Genomic DNA, 9,244 nt, shown 5'->3' with positions numbered 1-9,244 from the left:
CTGTCTGGCCATTGATGACATGCAATACATTCTGAGAAGTCAACATTTGATTTTGCAGTTTTTAGGAACCAACTTACCTACATTGCATTCCAGTTTTAAAATAATAAGATTCCTTAAGCACATAAAAATCCAAAGCCAGCTTTTCTCAGCTTCTAACTTAGCTGATGTTCAGTATTGATACAGTATTTAGGCTGCTCTCTGTCAATATTATCTGATATTCTAACTTTCTAAGGGGTGCTTCCTTAAAGTCAGGCGCAACTTCTAGTAATTTCGTGTCATGGCTATTACTTTTCTTGGCAAAAATACTGAATGCCCATTGCCATTTTCATGGTTATTTTCTTTTTAACCTTTCCAATCTATCTTACAATCATGAGATTAACTAGTAGTCTTTTATTCAAGTGTTTACAAGATGATTAGGGTGTTTTCGTTTTTAAATCACGGAGGTTTTGCTACTTAACTGGGCAAAGACTTCTTGGTGTTAAAAAAAGGGAACAGCAACAATTCAGCATTTTGAGCAAGGAGTTCAGGAAGAGCTTTTCTACTCTACTCTTTCTATCCTTAGACAACTCTGACATAGTCATTCCTTTAAAAAAAGAAATGAATCTGAATATATTTTGTAAAGGAATGACTATGTCAGAAATGTCTAAGGATAGAAAGATTGTAGTTTGGCACTATAATAGCCGCGTCTTTGTAACACTATTCCAAGAATACTGGTTTTGATTTTACTTTTGGTTATTGCATAAGCTTTTGCATTGCACTCCCATCACCCACAAGTATATTTTTGCCCAATCTTTTAACCTCAAAAAGCGCAGTTAAGGAAGGCAGGGCTATGCAACTGCATGTATCTATTTCATCTGTGTAATGAGAAACATACTGAAGTGCGCAGACCAAGGCAGAGCTGCTGACTGTACGTTTCACAATCAGAGTAGTGTTTGCATTACCTGGGATGGTGGTATTTTACAGGTTTGATTCTTAAGTTATAGGGGAGGGAGAATATTTCTGAAGCAGTCCTCTTTTACCTCATCTATATTATAATAAAGAGATCCAGTTTGGTGTAGTGTGGAAGTTCTCAATCGGTGTCCCACAGACCCGTGTGTGTGTGTGTGTGTGATGGTGTCACAGGGGGTCCGTGAAGGCTTGAGGAAATATTATGATTTAAATCTTGAGTTAAGTCTTTGGGGTCCATGGCCGTAGTTCATGGCCACAAAAGGTATTTAAAGGATGCCTGTGGTGAAGAAAAGGTTGAAAACCACTGGTGTAGTGGATAAGGCATCAGGCTAAAAACCGGGAGATCCTGACTTCTAGTTCCATGTTAGGCACAAAGCAAAGTGACCTCAGGCCTGTCATTTTCACTCAGATTTTGGAAGGAGGTAGTGAAAAACCACTTCTAAAAACCTTGCCATGAAAACTGCAGGGACTTCTCCAAGCAATTCTCCAAGATTCAGACAAGATTGAAGGGAAGAAAAAGAAATCATTTCCAGCACAGAAGGGAAAACAGCAAAGACTTTGCCAGTTCCACTAAATTATATACTAAGCTTTAAGTAGTTTCTTTACTGAAGTACAGTAGTTTAGAAAATGAAAAAAAATAAATAATAAAAAGCTGGAAAAGAGCCTCTCAAAAGCTGCAAATCACATACCCAGAAAGTAATCTGGAGCAAAACAATGGGTTAAATATCTAACTCTCATAATGCAATTTTTGCAGCCCTTAAATACATTTTCTTATACTCGGCATTGCATTGTACTCTGAAACCAGCATGGAGGAGGAATCAGCTACACAATTTGAAAGAGGTTTCCCCGTGCTCTTGATGGGAATTCACTTATTCAAACAGAATTCTTTGAGGAAAAGGGCCAGTAAGCAAACTGAATTCTTTTTTTTTTTGTTACTGATTCTGTAACTTTTACAAAGAGCCATGCAGAATTCTAGCAGGTGGAGAATTTTTTCTAAAACAGCACTTCACGGTTTGCTTGTCAACACAACAAGCAGGCACAACTAGCAGAGTTTAAAAAATAGGTTTAAAAAAAAAAACAAGCCGCAAGCTACCCTGTCTTGGTCGCTGTGCGATAAGATGTTTATTGAGGACTAGGATTCTTGTTTGCTACCACAAGAAATATCCACATCATTTCTGAGGAAACAAATTCAATGCAAACCCTATCAGGGTAACAAACTTTGGAAGGGCTTTACACTATTGAGATTAAAGATATTACCATTAAGCAGTTTTCAGAATACATACCAGAAATTCACCTATGACAAAAGTCTTGATCCCTGCAAAGATGGGTGCATTGAATCACGGAGTCATATTCTGCTTTAATATCACCCAGACACCTGCAGTGAGTTACTAGTCACCTCTTAGCTCATTTCCATTGGATAGAAGGGTTATATACCCTCTTTTGGAAGATAAAGAGCCCAAGATAACACTTCAAGATTGCAAAGGTTACATTTGTGGCCTGTAGAATTTGTGCATTATTGACAACGAAGTAGGCAATGCGCGGCTACAGCTTTTGTATCATGCCTTTTATTATGCCACTTTGTACTTTGTATTACAAACTCTTTTTAAAAAAAACATCTGAGACATTGACCTGAAGTAAAGTTTGAACTGACTTGAAAAATCAACGTTCTTATTATTCAACGTAGAATATTTAAAAAATACATGATTACCTTCTTAGTAATGGTTGCTCAATTATGGAACTCTTCCTGTTGATACTGACTTTACCGCATCAATGCAGGACCTTAAGCAGGCCTTCAACATTTCCATAAAAGAATTGATAGCTGTCCATTCTTAAGCTATTTGCTCTATTAGCATGTACCATTTCCTGATGTGTTGCTTTTTTGTGACTTATCCATAAATAGAGCTTAAGATTTGCAACAAGCAAACCTCAAGCCAACATTTAAAAATAGACACCAATCACTTCTACTTGCCTACCTTGTTGCATCTTTTGAAAGAAAACTCCTATGCCTATAGAACAGGGCTCTCTAGACTTGGCAACTTAAAGACTTGTGGACTTCAACTCCTAAAATTCCTCAGCCAGTTTGTGACTCCTGCTAGAGAGCAAGGATGGGAGACATTGGAATTCTACCCCTAACTGTTTCAACAGGAAAGATGAAAGTAATGGATAGTAGGAGTTACAGTTCATCATCATTTGAAGGGAAATTATTCCCATATCTATGTAAGAAGATGTCAAAATTCTTCTACATTTAAATGTGAAAAGCAAAATATCCTAACTACACAAGAAAAAAGAAGTCCACTCCCACCCCCAAAGCTACTTTCTCTTGTAGAACAATTCTCTAAGCTCAAGTTGCTCATACCCCACAATTTCATCATTTATCATTTTATCATTTATTATGAGATAATTTCTTTTAAAGGCACAGAAAAATAAAGTAAAAATTTAAGTATGCAGATGCATCTCTCCCCTGTTTTCTTCTTCATCTTTCTTTCTTGGTATAGCATTCTTAGAGATACAAAAGCTTGTACATTATTTTGTAAATCTTGTATTGGCCCACTTTTCATAATGCCTCAATATGGATTTTGTTTAAACTAAGAGTGAGATTTCTTCATGCGAGATTAGCAAGTTCTTCAACAAGTAGAACACGAAAATCAGGATGAAAGACAGGGAGATACAAGTCTGTAATTCCCATTTTCAATGGTAAATTGTAACATACATTATTCTGGATGGTATGATCCACTTTAGGCATTGAATGTTGTAATAGGATAAAAAATACAAAAGATTCTTTCTTGCACAGGAAATAATAGTCATGATTATAAAATAGTAAGGTTTGAAAAATGATACTTATGATGGAAAAGGAACAAAAAAAAGTATATAAGCAAGAAAAAGGGCAGAGAGGCAGACAAAGATATTTTGGGTAAAGTTGCTTTAAATGAGGTAGTCTTCCTTCCCTGTCCATAAGTACATTGGAGTGTCCGTGGAGATTCTCGGTCATCAGGTTATAGTTGCTTCAAAAGGCAACTAGGCTGTTTTTTTTTCTTTCAGGAAGAAGGCAGTGGTTTGCTTCTCATCCAAGAAGCTTCATTGGTTCTGCCAGAATGATGGAGGCTATATCAGAACTAATCCTACCATGCTGCCAGAACTGATGAAGTTTCATGGATGAGAAGCGAAACTTCTTTGTTAGGAGGGAAAAAAACCAGTCCAGTTGCCTTTTGAAAAAACACTTTTGAGGATAGTCATTGGAGTCTACATATTCATTTCTTGGTCAAATTATTAATCCACTTATGATTGTTAGGACCAACAAGTGCAAGACCTCACGTTTTTTGGTCTTTTACTAAGAAACCATAATTACTCATCAGGTGAAGACTGTGTCATCAATCAGTCCCATCAAGAGAGTTCTAATATAACATTGTTTTGAACATAAGGATTTTTGAACAGTCGTTCTTTCTCTACTAAAGCATGGGAAGACTGGGAAGGCATATCTTAAGAGAACATAGTAAAATTTAATTTCTATGTATACATCATGAGCCAGTGTGACGCATTGGCTAAGGTATTGGACTAAATGCAGAAAGGTTCAGATTCTCTCCTTCTCTCAGCCATTAAATTCAGTACTTTATGAGACTGTGATTGTGACAAAATCTAGAAGGGAGTGCAAAACATACTACCTTAAACTCCTAAATGAAAGACAGGATATAAATAAACAAGGATACCTAAGTATGAATTAAAAATGAAGAGTGTGTTTATTTGCGGATCCACACTAATGCTGGAAAGCAGTGCTTGCTTGAAAGATTGAATCAAAACACTGTTTCATTTCAATTAAAAATATTAAATTTTAAAATAATGTACAAAACTGGCATTCCTTCCTTACAGGCACATGCCAAAGCATTTTCTAAATATAATCACACAGAATATTTAAGCAGAAACAAGTCAAGAGAGCTGATATGAGAGGAACACTACAGGACTTGAGGAAACACTTTATTGACACTTTCAAAATCACTAATGTAGATGGAATACTATATGAAGGAGACAAGGCTGACTGAATTCAATAATGTCTGAAGAACTGTACTTCTGATGCCATATAATTCCTTAAATATCTTAAAAGACAAGGGACTTGAAAGACAAATGTTCAAACTTGAATATTACTTTACCAGCACAAACATATCTCAGTTAAAAATAGAAAAGCTAGAATCTTGGCATCCATTTTTTTTCTCTTTCTCCAGTGTTTCCTTCTCATTTTGTCAAACTCTTAAAATCTACACTGATAAACCTTCAAAGATATACACAGATGTTTAAATACATTCCTTAATGCAAGCCTTTAGTTCCAACTGGATTACTTCCAGGAATATTTTTATCAAACCCTGTAAACCCCCACACCCCAAATCCTTTATAGTCAAGCTTCTAAATGGCAAAAAGTTAAATCTTTTAATGACAGTATTCCATATAAGAAAATGGCTACTAAACCTCCCATGAAAAGAAATGGCATTCATTTGTAAAATTTTGCTAAAAGACACTGTGGAATTAGTAAACCAAGGAGAGGCTATGCAAAGGTAGGAGTGGATAGGAATCCTTTAAATGTTTAATCCATTAGCCACAGCCAGTGGTGTAGGAAGCTGAACAACATTCCCACCATCATGGTGTCTCTTTTTCAAACTCTGTAAGTAGCATGAAAAAAAAATATTTTGACCCACTTTCTTAAAATACTTCAGTACATGAATAAATACTACTTACATTACTTTTTGAAACACTGGCACATATAAGCTGGTAGCTTTAGTTTCTATAGCAATGTATCCACCATGTTAGTGACTTGAACGTTGTTGAAATCTACAGTTAAGTTGGTAACAAGGTCATCTATAGATATCTTTAACCCCAGTTTAAGAAAATGAACAAAACAAACCCAGGAAACTAGTACAAGCAGAGCCTTGTTCTCAATGCTTAGAAGTAAGCTCTTCTAGGTCTAGTGGACTTTAGTAGATTCCCTGTAAACTAATTGATAATTAGATGGGAGAAACCTGCCTGCAATGATATCAAGGTGATTCACATTAAGGAGAGGATTGTTACTTTTTTTTTACAACCTGATGCCTTTAATATCATCATAGAAACAGAACCTTTCCCAAAACCTAGCCTGTTATCTTCATGTCAGGAAAAAAAAAATACTTGGTCTGTTGACTTCTGCAGGGTGACATAGGTTTTAATGTAAAATAAGCTTAAATTCTCCTCTCCTTCAACTTCAGGATGCTCTCATATTGTTCATTCTCATTTAGGTCAGAGGCATCCCTAGAGATGACTGCTTTTGTGAAAGAGGAATGTGGACATGATAAGTGTTCTTTCCTTTACAGCACTACAGTTCTCAAATATAAATGCTATTGCTAAAACTGGTCCTCAGTAAATAGGCATTGGATTGTGGAATAGTTTCTTTCAGACCCGAGCTACACAGCTATTAAAGGTGAACATACCATGTTTTATTTTTATTAAAGAATTGTTCTAAATTTGATTATTAAATACAGATTATTAATATTGTGTTTGTGGAGCTTTCCTGAATCAAAACATACTTTAATAGATTGGGCACAGGATAAGCTCATGTAAAACTACAATAAAGTAAATGCTATATTTAGTCTTCCAGAAAAAGGAATTTCAGCAGGTGTAGCTTGTCCTGGAAGCTGTGGTGGCTGCAAATTCCCCTTGCACACAAATCAAAACCAATAGAAGCTTGTCCTTTTTCACATCTGGATATATCATTCTGAAGTGAATGTTGGAATGAGTATTGAAGAACAACAATTTGCATTTGGAATGGCTAAATTTTAATTCCCTTATGATTTAATCTTTTCAGAAGTTTATGCTGAAGCTTTGAATCAAACACTTGGTAGACTGAAATATTTCCATATAATATCAAAGAAAACCTTATGTCAAGCTCTGAGAGAACTTACATTTCCCTGAACAGCAAAACAGTCAATAGAAATAACCAATAAAAACAGCTAAGAACCCACAAAATACAATCCAGTTTTCTCCCATGTTTCATTATTCCTATAAAGCCATATCAATGTTTCATCAGATTGGAAATTTCATCTATTATTTGGGAGAAAAAGCATCTTTGTTTTCAGCACCTCCGCCTCTAATATCCCAGAGTTTCTGGCTATTGTTCCACAGTGATTGGTTAAAAAATCTGTCTGAAACCTTAAGTCAAGGTTCTCTGGACATTAGGAAATTTATTTCTATCTTTCTTTGGTTGTTGTTCAAAAGACAAGACTTCTGGCTCAAATGAACCATTGTTGATATGTCTTGTGGCCTTCACAGATGCCTCAGATGCAGGGGTGGGATTCTACCAGTTCGGACTGGTTCTCTAGAACCAGTTGTTATGATTCTGTGCAGTCGGAGAAGCAGCAAATCGTGCCCCTGGCTGGCCTCTCCCCTCTTTACCCTCCCCTCCCCTCCCCTCCCCTCCCTGCCCAGTCAGCCCTTATCGTGCACGCCTGACATCATTGATTGCATTTTCCCCCGCCCAGTCACTCCTTAAGGTATTTCTTTCCCCCCTCCCGATGATCAGCTGTTCCAATGATCAACTGTGCTGGGATCCCCCTTGCCGTCTTACTGCTTCACCCAGGAGGCTTCCTTGAGGCCCATGAAGGCAAAAAATGGAGCACGGGGGGCGCAGCACCACCATCCCTGCATGCCTGCCCTACGCTCTGTTTTTTGCCTTCCTGGGCTCCAAGGAAGCCTTCTGGAAGCAAAAGCGCCACCCCAGGAAGCTTACCTAAGGCCCAGGAGGCCCCAAAATGGGGTGGTGCTGGTGGATATGTCCTATAAAAAAAAGAAGAAGCCATGCCACCCAGCCACACCTACCCAGCCACACTCACAGAACCGGTTGTTAAAATTTTTTGAATCCCACCCCTGCTCAGATGCCTCTAGATCCTTAATAGAAGTTTCATGGTTATCCAGTTGCTCCTTGATCTTTGAGACATGGATTTAGACCTGCTGATCTGAGTCTTACCTACCCTCCAGTGTTCTGCCATATATCATAGACCCGACATGCAAATTGAAAATTAGCTGGCCAAGTTTCTACTCCTTCCTAATGCTATGAAGAAACTTCTGCCATGCTTCATCTGGAATTGCTGGTTGAATGGCTTCCTAATGGTGAGAATTCCCACCTCGTTCTCTTTGCAGGATTCTCTTCTTTCTTCCAGTAGCTAAGGTATCATCCTGACATCTTTCCATTCCATATTTCCTGGCCATTCTGAGAAGAGGCATTTGCTGCAACAGAATAACAGAGTTGGAAGAGACCTTAGGGGGTCTTCTAGTCCAATCCAGGGGTGGGATCCTACCAGCATAACAACTGGTTCAGGGAGCGCGTGCATCGCACTACTTACAAATTATTGGCTCCGGCAAGCTGATGAGTGGCACTCAGCTATGCTGCGCAAAGCAGCTGATGAGGAAAAAGCAGAGACTGAAGGACAGCCTAGAGCCCAGGTGGGCGGGTGGGCCAAACGGAAGACCAGAAGATCATTGCAGCAAACCGGTTTGGTGTCAGCTGCTCTTCAGAGCTACCGGTTCTATAGAACCGTGCTGAACTGGTAGAATACCACTCCTGGTCCAATCCCCTGCTCTAGCAGGAAACCATACCATTTCAGATAAATGGTTGACCAATCTCTTCTTAAGAACCTCTGGTACTGGAGCACCTACTACACCTTTGGAGGCAATTCGTTCCACTGATCAATTATTCTATTTTAATCATTGATCCTTAGCTAATCCCCTCCAACAAAATACAAATTGAGTATAGGAGATAAGATCAAAGATAAGACATTAGTTGGTTGCTATTTTGTTTTGCCATCCCATTGGCTGAATTTTAAGAAGTATCTGAGGAACTGTCTCATCTCAGTGGGATTGACCCATTCCACCCAGACTGGGGGAAGGGGCTTGCTGCAGATCTTGTCAGTCAAGGAATTCCAGCTGATGGGGTCCAGAAGAAGACCCTTTTCTGCTGTTGCTTCTGCCCTCTGGAACAGTGTGCCCCATGAGGTGAAATCCGCCCTGATTCTTTGAAGGGTCATGAAGATCTGCCCCTGCCAATTGACCTGAGGCCCTGATTTGGGCATGTCATACTGGAGATGATTAACTGACTGAGCTAAAACCCCATCTCCTCCCCATGTGCATCTTGCTCGCTTCCTGGTCATCTTCGTTAATTTTGAAATCAATTTTAGTGTCAATATTTATTGTTTTAATGTTTTAAACTTTTAAGTTCTCCTAGAATCAGCTCTAGGCAAGATGGGCAATACAGGTAGTCCTTGACTTACAACAGTTCATCTAGTGA

The sequence above is a fragment of the Pseudonaja textilis genome, chromosome 3, assembly GCF_049901715.1.
Source record: "Pseudonaja textilis isolate UNSWEBS1 chromosome 3, rPseTex1.2, whole genome shotgun sequence".
Classification (NCBI taxonomy): Eukaryota; Metazoa; Chordata; class Lepidosauria; order Squamata; family Elapidae; genus Pseudonaja; species Pseudonaja textilis.
Note: the sequence above shows the minus strand (reverse complement) of the source record.